We start from the raw sequence: 12,910 nt of genomic DNA, 5'->3' as shown, positions 1-12,910 counted from the left end.
ACCCCCCCCCCCCCCATTGCCAATTTAGGGGGGAGTACGTTAAAAAAATATTAATTTTTTGTAAATCGGCAATGGGGTTGCCGATTTACCCTAAAACTACACTACATTGGTAATATTTTCAAAAGGTGCACCAAGACCGTAATTTTTCGGTCAAGGTGCACCAACAAAGTAAATTTTCCCACAAATGCTCTTACTCAATAATCAATCAACTAGAAACGTAAAACATAAACTCAGGATCGTTCTCAATCCCCACCATAGTTTCCGGTGCCAAAATCACTTCCAAATCAACTGCCCCACTGCCTTCCCTCCCGGTAAACGCCGACATCTTCCCATCAAACTTATTTCCTCCGCCGCTCCTCACCGCCACAGGCTTTCCCCAGCCGAAATCATTTTCGTACATCGAAAATCTCGGCAAACTCCCCATTTGAATTGTTGCACCATCTCTGTTCCTAAGGGCAAAGCACTTTGGATCACGCTCCCAATCCTCTAGTTCTCGTCGTACCATAGTGCTATCGTGCGCCTTCACGTTATTGTTCAGCTGCTCCGCACACCAACGCATATCTTTCAATAACATGTCACCAGCTACAGCACGTGTTGCAATGCCTTGAATTGCGTTCCCGAAATATGAGTCACTTAACTTTGGCTCTATTCTATTGCGAATGTTCACTGCCATTCGAAACGTCGTCGTTTTTGTTTCTGGAAGCTTCCTCGCACGTGTAACTGCACGCCATACCAATGCACACAGAGACTGAAACGACAAAATCTCAAAAAAACAGTGACCGTTGTCGTTCTCCGTAAGTAACCGTTGGTTCACTCTGGCTTTCAGTTTTTGAATTGAATCATAGCTGAAGCTGAAAATTCTCTCACGTAACGGTTCTTCATAGTTGAACGTAACCTTGATTTCATCCTCCGGCAACTGAAGAACAGCGTTCGAGACTAGAATATTTTCCCGGCGAAAATCTGGTACTCTCGAAACATTAATAACTCCTCTAGTAACTTCAGAAAAGGTGTTAAAAAATTCCACAACGAAGTTCCATCAACGGCGGCATGGCTGACGGCACAACCGATGAATACACCGTCGGCGAGTTCAGTAACCTGAACAGCCATGATCGAAGAGAAATGCGCGTCGTAGCTAATTTTCCAATGGTAAGGAAAAAGCTCCTTGAAGTAATGAGGCACATCAATCGCAGACAATAGATCAGCGACGCTAAGTTCGGTGGCGGTGGCGTGAATGAAATCAACACCGGCGTCGTTCGAAGTAATGAAAATGTAACCGTCGGAATCAGTTACAAAACGGCCAGCGAGTGGGGGAAAGATAGAAAGGGTGCGTGAGAGTGAGTTCGTGAGGAGACGAATGAGAATGTGAGAGGGAAATGAAGGTTTTTTGAAGAGACAACCCTTTTGGATGTAGTGACAACAAATCATGTTGAGGTCTGAGATTGAAAGCTTTAAATCTGAGAGTGTGGATTTTTGGTTAGGGAAAATGGTGCGTTTTGAGAGGATAGTGACTGCAATAGAAAAAGAAGAACTCATTTTTTGGGTACGTAATAATATTACGTTATTTGGATAAATGAGTGAGAAGAAGAGTTTACTGTTCTGATGGATATTTTTTGCGAATAGTGAGAATGGTGTTTGGTACTTTGGTTTGTGTTGTTTATATAAACCTTGGAACGAGGTACTTGTTTATGGATTGGAATCCTCTCTAATATTGGACAATCCAATGCTGAAATGTGACTTAAAAATAATTTAATTCAAAATTATTTAAAATCTATATCATTGAATAATTTTAAATGTCACATGTCATAGTCTCTGTCAGGAATCCAGAAATGTTTCATATTCCTTTTCCAAAGACTTAAAAGTTTTGGCTGTTGAGAATTGAGATGGTGACGCATTTCGTGAACTCATCATATGTAGGACATTTTGGAATGTTATAACGTAGGTGTACCTAAATGATGTCAATTAAAAGTATATGTATTTAGGTATATATCTCTTGAGTCACAAATTATATCAACTTATGTATCATCAATTATTATTTGTCATAAGAATAATTAATTACTAATTTTTAACTTTAGAATATTTTTTCAACCAATCATAAGTTGATTTTACATGCAATAATATAACTTATATGACAACAAATGTGTTCCCTATATATTAATAGTGCATATGTTTTATATATATTATTATTATATTATTTAATATTGATGTTTTCTTTCAAAAACAAATAATACAAATGAAAGTGATTGATTTATTCACTATTTACCAAGCTTTATAGTGAGAGTAAATATATATTACACATAAAATTTAATTTAAATTTTTATGATTATTATTGTTTTTGTTTTATTTTCATCCAATCATTTTGATAAATATATGGTTCAATATGATGATGCTATTTTGTCATTCTTAATCAATAGTTTATGTTAATTTAAGAGTGTAATATTTATACATTATTAGTGTAAAATTTTATACATAGTTACTATATTATCAATTATTCATTTGATTTTAGAAATAATGATGATTAAATATGAATAATATATGATACAATAATAGTGGATAAAACTCATAACTATCAGTATATATATATTTTTCTCTCGAATTTATACACCATTTGCCGTGTGTGATGACGTGTAATATTGAAATTCCATGCAAAATAATATGTATATAAAATATATGCAAAAATTTATACTCATTATTTACCATTCATTTATATTATTTTTTGAAAAGATAGTCATAATTAAACATAAATTATGGATAATGCAATGATATTGTATAAAATTTATATACAAATTATATAAATTTATGTATCATCAATTATTATTTGTCATAAGAATAATTAATTACTAATTTTTAACTTTAGAATATTTTTTCAACCAATCATAGGTTGATTTTACATGCAATAATATAACTTATATGACAACAAATGTGTTCCCTATATATTAATAGTGCATATGTTTTATATATATTATTATTATATTATTTAATATTGATGTTTTCTTTCAAAAACAAATAATACAAATGAAAGTGAATGATTTATTCACTATTTACCAAGCTTTATAGTGAGAGTAAATATATATTACACATAAAATTTAATTTAAATTTTTATGATTATTATTGTTTTTGTTTTATTTTCATCCAATCATTTTGATAAATATATGGTTCAATATGATGATGCTATTTTGTCATTCTTAATCAATAGTTTATGTTAATTTAAGAGTGTAATATTTATACATTATTAGTGTAAAATTTTATACATAGTTACTATATTATCAATTATTCATTTGATTTTTTTAGAAATAATGATGATTAAATATGAATAATATATGATACAATAATAGTGGATAAAACTCATAACTATCAGTATATATATATTTTTCTCTCGAATTTATACACCATTTGCCGTGTGTGATGACGTGTAATATTGAAATTCCATGCAAAATAATATGTATATAAAATATATGCAAAAATTTATACTCATTATTTACCATTCATTTATATTATTTTTTGAAAAGATAGTCATAATTAAACATAAATTATGGATAATGCAATGATATTGTATAAAATTTATATACAAATTATATAAATTTATGTATCATCAATTATTATTTGTCATAAGAATAATTAATTACTAATTTTTAACTTTAGAATATTTTTTCAACCAATCATAGGTTGATTTTACATGCAATAATATAACTTATATGACAACAAATGTGTTCCCTATATATTAATAGTGCATATGTTTTATATATATTATTATTATATTATTTAATATTGATGTTTTCTTTCAAAAACAAATAATACAAATGAAAGTGAATGATTTATTCACTATTTACCAAGCTTTATAGTGAGAGTAAATATATATTACACATAAAATTTAATTTAAATTTTTATGATTATTATTGTTTTTGTTTTATTTTCATCCAATCATTTTGATAAATATATGGTTCAATATGATGATGCTATTTTGTCATTCTTAATCAATAGTTTATGTTAATTTAAGAGTGTAATATTTATACATTATTAGTGTAAAATTTTATACATAGTTACTATATTATCAATTATTCATTTGATTTTTTTAGAAATAATGATGATTAAATATGAATAATATATGATACAATAATAGTGGATAAAACTCATAACTATCAGTATATATATATTTTTCTCTCGAATTTATACACCATTTGCCGTGTGTGATGACGTGTAATATTGAAATTCCATGCAAAATAATATGTATATAAAATATATGCAAAAATTTATACTCATTATTTACCATTCATTTATATTATTTTTTGAAAAGATAGTCATAATTAAACATAAATTATGGATAATGCAATGATATTGTATAAAATTTATATACAAATTATATAAATTTATGTATCATCAATTATTATTTGTCATAAGAATAATTAATTACTAATTTTTAACTTTAGAATATTTTTTCAACCAATCATAGGTTGATTTTACATGCAATAATATAACTTATATGACAACAAATGTGTTCCCTATATATTAATAGTGCATATGTTTTATATATATTATTATTATATTATTTAATATTGATGTTTTCTTTCAAAAACAAATAATACAAATGAAAGTGAATGATTTATTCACTATTTACCAAGCTTTATAGTGAGAGTAAATATATATTACACATAAAATTTAATTTAAATTTTTATGATTATTATTGTTTTTGTTTTATTTTCATCCAATCATTTTGATAAATATATGGTTCAATATGATGATGCTATTTTGTCATTCTTAATCAATAGTTTATGTTAATTTAAGAGTGTAATATTTATACATTATTAGTGTAAAATTTTATACATAGTTACTATATTATCAATTATTCATTTGATTTTTTTAGAAATAATGATGATTAAATATGAATAATATATGATACAATAATAGTGGATAAAACTCATAACTATCAGTATATATATATTTTTCTCTCGAATTTATACACCATTTGCCGTGTGTGATGACGTGTAATATTGAAATTCCATGCAAAATAATATGTATATAAAATATATGCAAAAATTTATACTCATTATTTACCATTCATTTATATTATTTTTTGAAAAGATAGTCATAATTAAACATAAATTATGGATAATGCAATGATATTGTATAAAATTTATATACAAATTATATAAATTTATGTATCATCAATTATTATTTGTCATAAGAATAATTAATTACTAATTTTTAACTTTAGAATATTTTTTCAACCAATCATAGGTTGATTTTACATGCAATAATATAACTTATATGACAACAAATGTGTTCCCTATATATTAATAGTGCATATGTTTTATATATATTATTATTATATTATTTAATATTGATGTTTTCTTTCAAAAACAAATAATACAAATGAAAGTGAATGATTTATTCACTATTTACCAAGCTTTATAGTGAGAGTAAATATATATTACACATAAAATTTAATTTAAATTTTTATGATTATTATTGTTTTTGTTTTATTTTCATCCAATCATTTTGATAAATATATGGTTCAATATGATGATGCTATTTTGTCATTCTTAATCAATAGTTTATGTTAATTTAAGAGTGTAATATTTATACATTATTAGTGTAAAATTTTATACATAGTTACTATATTATCAATTATTCATTTGATTTTTTTAGAAATAATGATGATTAAATATGAATAATATATGATACAATAATAGTGGATAAAACTCATAACTATCAGTATATATATATTTATATATATATATATATATATATAAATATTTAATTCGAAAATAGGAAATAAAAATATATAATAAAAATGAAATAACAAACTAGTCTGAAAGTGCTTTCTGAAGTTGTGGAACCATTATGTGAGAGTGGGGGTAGTTATCCAGTTTTTAGGGGGGAAAGTTTCTAGTTCAATCCTTTAAGTAGGTCAATCAGGTTTCAATAAAGGGGGAGAGAGCAAAAAAAGACAACACTAACTAAGAGAGAAAAAAGTAAGGGAATATACTGAAAGGGACTAAACACAAAGGCTGAGAAGAAAAAGAGAGAACGTTGCAAAATACAGAAAACGTCAAGAGAAAAGTAGTGATAAATAGGTTCATATCAAACAGACCAGGTTAGTATTATTTCTCACTGCATTCACAAGAATTCTCACATAGCATCATCTAGATCATTATAAAGATATTCAATTTAAAATCACATTATTTATAACAGGGTTACTCATTTAATTACAAAGAGTCTCAAACACAAATAAATCTATGATCATTGTTTACCAAAGTCATGTCTATCCAATTCTATAAATTCATAAGTGTCTCTTGCAATGGCTAAATAAAACCGTTTCATAATCTCAATCAATTAATGGAATAAAAATCATCTCATAATCCCTAAACAGGCTCACCATATGCAAGTATTCATAGTCAATCAGGGGTAATACTTGGATAATTTGACAATACATTCATATGCTAAAAAAAATAATAAGAGGATCGACGACATTGTCAGCCACCATTAATAGGCCAATGCAACCTGCCTTGGCTGGGAACCCACTGTCAGAAGAGGCCTTAGGCTTCGTGGGAGACATACACGGAACCCATGAGCCGCCATATCCTCTCTTCCCTTGCTATTGGAGCCATGGAAGGCGTTGCTCCTCCCTGTCTAGCCGTGTCCAGAGGAGGACGTGCTTCTTCTCCCACCGCCGGAGTCATGAATGGCATCACCGCTGTCGCCAAACCGCGTCCATGTGCGAGTTGTCCCGAGTTTGGGACTCTAGTGCCCCTTTCATGAGTTGTATAGGTCCTTCCACCATTGTCGTCGCCTGAGCCGCACCATCCCTCCGCCAGATTAACCTTCCTCCATGAAAGAGTGGTGTTGGCAGCTCAAGAGGAGAGAAACTCTTTACCCTAATTTCTCCAAAAATCATAATCATATTCCCATTTCAAACCATCTTTAGAGTTCTGCTATTATTTCATTATAATGTTCCTGAGCCTTCACTTTTAATTTTCTATTGGGCCCAAACCCCTCTTTAATTTCCTTTCAACTCTTTTTATTCTTTATTCATAGTTTTATTCTTTATTCGTTTATTGTTTTGGTATGTGCATTAGAAATTACTCAATCACAATTAATTATGTAAATTAGAGAAGAAAAAAACAAATTTTTGACAACACATTTAAAATGAAAGATCTTTGCTCATTAATTTAATGATTATTAAAAATAATTTTTGAGTCAATTATTTAAGAATTTAATAGTGATGTATGGTTAGTGTCACATTTGCTTCTTGCTTCCAACCGAGAATCAGTTGTAATCACTTGTACATATTCTGCTATTTATTGAAGTAAGAAGATGGTTAACAACCAATGCCGACTCTTCACTTATTAATTCTCTCATTAAAAGTTTTTAAGTTATTTTAAAAGTAAAAATATTTTAATTTTAATTTTGGGATTCAATAGCGAGGTTACAACTCGTATTGCATATTTGTCCTTGCCTTGAGCCGAGAACTGATCACGGTCACTTGTACTACTTTTCCTATCTATCGAATTGGAAAGGGGGTAAGTAATCAATGTTAACTCTTCGTCTATTAATTACACTCCAATTCAAACAAATTTCTAAATTTTTAAACACCCGATTTTTGGTTGGAAGACCGGCTCTGCGACTTAGGAAAAGGCAATCTCGATTTCTACCTCTCCCGATTGATTTAGAGTTGCCACTACGTTTTTTGCGGTTAAAACGTAGAAATCTCTCTATTATGCCCAATTTGGATAATAATGGTCTTTAAACAGAGATTTTGAGTTCGGGAGTCGATTACGGATCGGGGGAGGTGTTAGTACCCCGTCCGTCCATATTAAAATGGTACCATTGCTAACAACATGAACTTTTATACACTTAAACAAATTTATTTAAACATTTAATTTAATTAGTGGAACAAAATATATTTATTTTTTATATTTGTGTCTCACAAAAGTTCATCTTCCTTCTACGTATACCTAGTTGCTATAGAGATATCAAGACTATTTATTTCTGGCTCAAAAATTTGTTGATTAGTTTGTTTGGTTTTGTTGAAATATAATTTGAATTTTATTGTGCTCAAGATAGGTGAAACAACAAAATCTAATGTCCGCACCCCACTGAATCTTAAATAGATTTTTGAAATAATTAAATTTGAATTGTTTGGGAGATAGATGAAGCAACATAGTTAATGTCTGCACCGCATATAATCTCAAATAAGTTTTTTGAAATAATTGATTTTGAATTGTTTGTGTGATAGATGAAGCAGCAAAGCTAATGTCCGCACTGCATCTAATCTCAAATAAGTTTTTGAAATAATTGAATTTGAATTGTTTGTGAGATAGATGAAGCAGCAAAGCTAATGTCCGCACCGTATCTCAAATAAGTTTTTGAAAGAATAGAATTTGAATTGTTTCTGAGATAGATGGAGCAGCAAAGTTAATATCTACACCACATCTAATCTCAAATAAATTTTTGAAATAATTGAATTTGAATTGTTTGTGAGATGAAGGAAGCAACAAAGCTATTGTCCCCACCACATATAATCTCAAATAAGTTTTTGAAATAATTGAATTTGAATTGTTTGTGAGATAGATGAAGCAGCAAAGCTAATGTCCGTATCACATCTAATCTCAAATAGTTTTTTTTTGAAATATTAATTGAAATATTTGAAGTTATCGATGAAACATTTTTAAAACAATCTCTAATTATTATTACATTTAAAACAAATTCCTCTTAATTAGATTTGTATTGTTAAATGATAGTTTTAAATCTTTTATTAAAACAAACACTGATGTGATTTAGATTAATGTATACCATCATCATTTAGTAATCATAAGATATAAAACGTACCAATTACTTTCATTTTACTAAAATTACCTAAACCAATAGTGTCGGCACAAATAAGACAAATAAATATAAAAACGAAAGAAAAATAAAAATGAACCTACTATCTATATAAGAATAGAAAAGGCTGGTGGTATTACGAAAATGGATATCTCTTATGGTTGACACCTAGCATTTTCAAGAGTTAAATTTGTCATTCCAAAATTTTTTTCATTAAAAATAACAAAAAGCAATTGATGAGTGCATATATTTTCTAGAAACAAACAAAAGCAATCACTGAGTGCACATTGTTTCGTGGAAAAGTGGAAACAAGATGGTTTGAATTTTGAATTTTGAAACCCTAAATATTATATTCACACGTGTAAATAGTCCACTTTCTTTCTTCGGCTACATCTTTCTACTAATCATGTAGAACTCATCTCTTTTTCTACCAAAAAAACTCATCTCTCTCTTTTATTACTGAAACCTATATTTTTCTTCTTTCTTCATCTTCTTCTTTATATTTTGAAAGAAAGTATGCATTTTTTTGTGTATGATTATCCCATTTTTTCATATCCTCTATCACCGAAGTATATTTTTTTCTTCTTTCTTCATCTTCTTTATATTTTGAAAGAAAGTATGCATTTTCATTTGCCTAATGTATTCTCAATGTGTATCACTATCCCATTTTTTCATATCCTCTATTACTGAAACATATCTTTTTCTTCTTTCTCCATCTTCTACTTTATGTTTTGAAAGAAAGTATGTATTTTCACTTGCTATGTTCGCTGTGTATGACTATCCCATTTTTTAATATCAAAATTTTCAGATTTCTATGTTTTCTTAATAAATGTTGCGTTAATCTCAGGATTTTGTTGTATGTGATTTTCCTTCAACTGTGTTACTTTCTCTGTGGACGTAAGAAGCATTGTTGTGACCAGTCAAGTTTATTCATTGTTCTAATTGGGGCAAATGTTACCCAAAGGTATTTTCACATTTTGTCATTTTTATATTAATAATCATAAGGTGTTTGATGAAATGTCTGAATGATTGTGGTTTAAGTTTTATTTGTGTTTAACGTTTCTCTACAGTGTTTACTAAATTCATCCCTATTAAGATAATGAATGAAAATATATATTTTATTACATGCATGTGATGAGGGATGTAGGATCGGTATAAGTTCAAGGATTGTATGGTATAAGTTCATGTGATGAGGGATGAGGGCTTAAGCCATAAAGTGACATAATTATTTTTCTATTTGTTTGCCATATGATTTTTCTTCTATCTACTTTTCCTTTTTATTGAATCTTTTGATTTGAGAAACTTTGTCCCTCCAGATGGCTTGAAGGCATGAGAAATACTCAAGGGAAGGCCATAAAATATTTATCTAATACTCACATAAGTGAATCTTTCATCCATACCCAGCTATGCACTTCTCACATTAATAATGGAGCATGATATTTGCAAAAACATCCATGTCATAAGTATGATATTGAATATAAATCTTTTATCTGTTAAATTATCGAATATTCCACTTTATTAATACTTTTAAACTAACTTTCGTGGATTTCTTTTTGTTTTCAGCCATCTTGTAATTAAGGAAACTTTTGGCATATACTTCTTGCAATTAAGGGAACTTGCAATGGCATATACTTCTTGATTCAACAGAGACAACAAGATTTTGAATTTAGAGAATCTTCTCATGAACAAAGACAGAGGTAATTCTTACATAAAAAAACAAATGGAACAGAATGATGTTAGGTTCCATTTTCGTTATTTGGATTGTCTAAGATAACATTAGTATATGACAAATGATAGTGTTTCTTCTTTTAATGTCATAGACTATTATCCAACATATCAAGATTGGAGGCTAAGGTTGAGAGGCTTGAAAGACAATTGCATGTCAAAGACAACGATATAGTAACCATTACTAGAATGGTGAGAACATGCTTCAGAATATGTATTTGAGAAACTTAAAGCATTATTTTATCTTATGCAAAGGAAAAGAACAAATTTTAGCTATTTTTGTTGCAAGTACACAACTTCTTTTGTTACAAAGTTATGCTATTATATTTAATTTAATTTTTTATGAGAATTTCATTCTTGTGATAGTTATTATTTTTCTAGGAAGCTTTGAATATTGCAGCTCTCAAGTTCAAAACTGAGAAGCTACAACAAGAGCAAAGTGAATTTCAAAGAATGGTTAATGGTAACTAGGTTAGAAAGTAGATCTACTTTACTTAGTTGTTGCAAGGTGTTGTTGCAAAACACCAACTTCAAATTGGATGAACTTTGACTCTTCCAAATGTGAATATGAATTTTGCCATAGCAAGTAAAGGACTCAACAAATATATGAGTTGAAAATGAAGAAAAAGGAATACATAAATTTGCATGTAGGATATCTTTCGATTTTTCTTATTTGAAGGAGAGGGGTATTAAGTGATTGGTGCTTTATAGCTAGGGACTTAACTTTGAATTATTGTTTGACTCTACAAGTTAATAGACTTTGAAATGAACTCGCGCATTCTACTTGCAGGAGAAGTTAAATCAAATATTGATGGAGATGAAGAAATCTAGGACACCAACGAGGTATAAAGTAGTGTATGGCAAAATTTCCTTAAGTGATCTATAGAGTACTACAAAATGAATAGTCTGATATACCATTTATATATTAGACACTCACATAACTTGACAAATGTTATTTAAGAGGATATTTTAGCATTTATGGTATATTATTTCTATGCTACATTTTAAACAGATGTTCAATGATTGTGCCACCAAATCCTTTCTTATTTTTTTATATGAATGTTCACTATTTTTTGCCAGCATCACTTTAACAATAGAGATGTTACTGTACCTTCTTACACACTCAACCTTCCATATCTTGCATATCTTTTCTTTATACATTACTTTATTTAGATAATATTCATTTCACCATATATCTAAATAACATATACTTATTTTTTGGTTTTCTTGCAGGTCAACATACCTTCATCATAGCATTGGGAAAATAACTAAATCTACTATCTTTTTTTAATAAGAATTGAAGGGGTTGTGACTATTACCATTACCAAAATCCAATTTGATTGAAACTTGGATTTCATTCAAAAGTTTATATTTGTAATAACATGTCTTATTTATTTACAAAAATTATAAAATAAAATTGTCTATATCATATTAGTGAAAAGTATATAATATTTTACTTAGGCCTTTAAAGTAAAAGAGTGGTTTGAATCTTGAAATCCTAAACATTGTATGTTTACATGTGTACATTAACGCATCTTTTTTAAAAGTGATTTTTTTATTTTCTTTTCCTGGTAAGCATTCAAACTCGTCTCTCTCTTTTTTATTCATCTTGAAATTCATTTGTCTTTTCTTTCTTAAAAAAATGATCATTAGTTAAGTAAATCATGCCTATATTTTTTATGAGACTATGATATGTGAGTCTTTGAATATTCATTATATATGAGTATATCATTTTTTGTCGTTTGTGCTTTTTTTTTAAAAAAATTAGGCCTTTTAATTTTCCACAAAACATGAGAGTCTATGCATGTGTTTATTGATTTTGAGTTATTGTATTCGAGTTTTAAATTATAACAAATAACATAGTGGATTGTGTTCTATAGTAATAAGAGACAAAACAATACTTGTGCCACTTTAGATAAACTTTAGGTTTGAATTGATTTTAAAGTATTCTACAACCTATTTAATTTTAAATTATATAAACTCTATACTTAGCATAAGTACTCTACAACCAAATTTAAGTGTGTTCCATCTTTGGTCTATTGCATAACCTATTTGGTTAATTAGCCTAATCTAGCGTAATTCATTACACGGAAAGCATTATCCTGTCTAATATAGCATTATTCATTATATGTAGCATATAAGTTATATTATTTTATTTCAATTGGAAAATATTATTTTGTGGTACATAAAGTATAATCTAATTTCTAAAAAAAATTACTTTTTATTTGTGAGTAGGCTTATGTTATTTTAATTTTTTATTTATGTTGTTGTTTAGTTTAATATTCATGTCAGATTCAAGTGATTAATTAATAAGGTAATATTAATAAAGTTGGGAGGTAGCTCTCAATATATTAGGAGAGGTAGG

The 12,910-nt window shown here is 28.4% G+C and overlaps 1 pseudogene; it reads right to left on the bottom strand.

Annotated features, from left to right (window-relative positions):
• On the bottom strand, positions 206 to 1,942 carry LOC109329525 (annotated as a pseudogene).

Source organism: Lupinus angustifolius, chromosome LG16, assembly GCF_001865875.1.
Source record: "Lupinus angustifolius cultivar Tanjil chromosome LG16, LupAngTanjil_v1.0, whole genome shotgun sequence".
NCBI classification, from domain to species: domain Eukaryota; kingdom Viridiplantae; phylum Streptophyta; class Magnoliopsida; order Fabales; family Fabaceae; genus Lupinus; species Lupinus angustifolius.
This window is presented reverse-complemented; position numbering and strand designations above follow the sequence as displayed.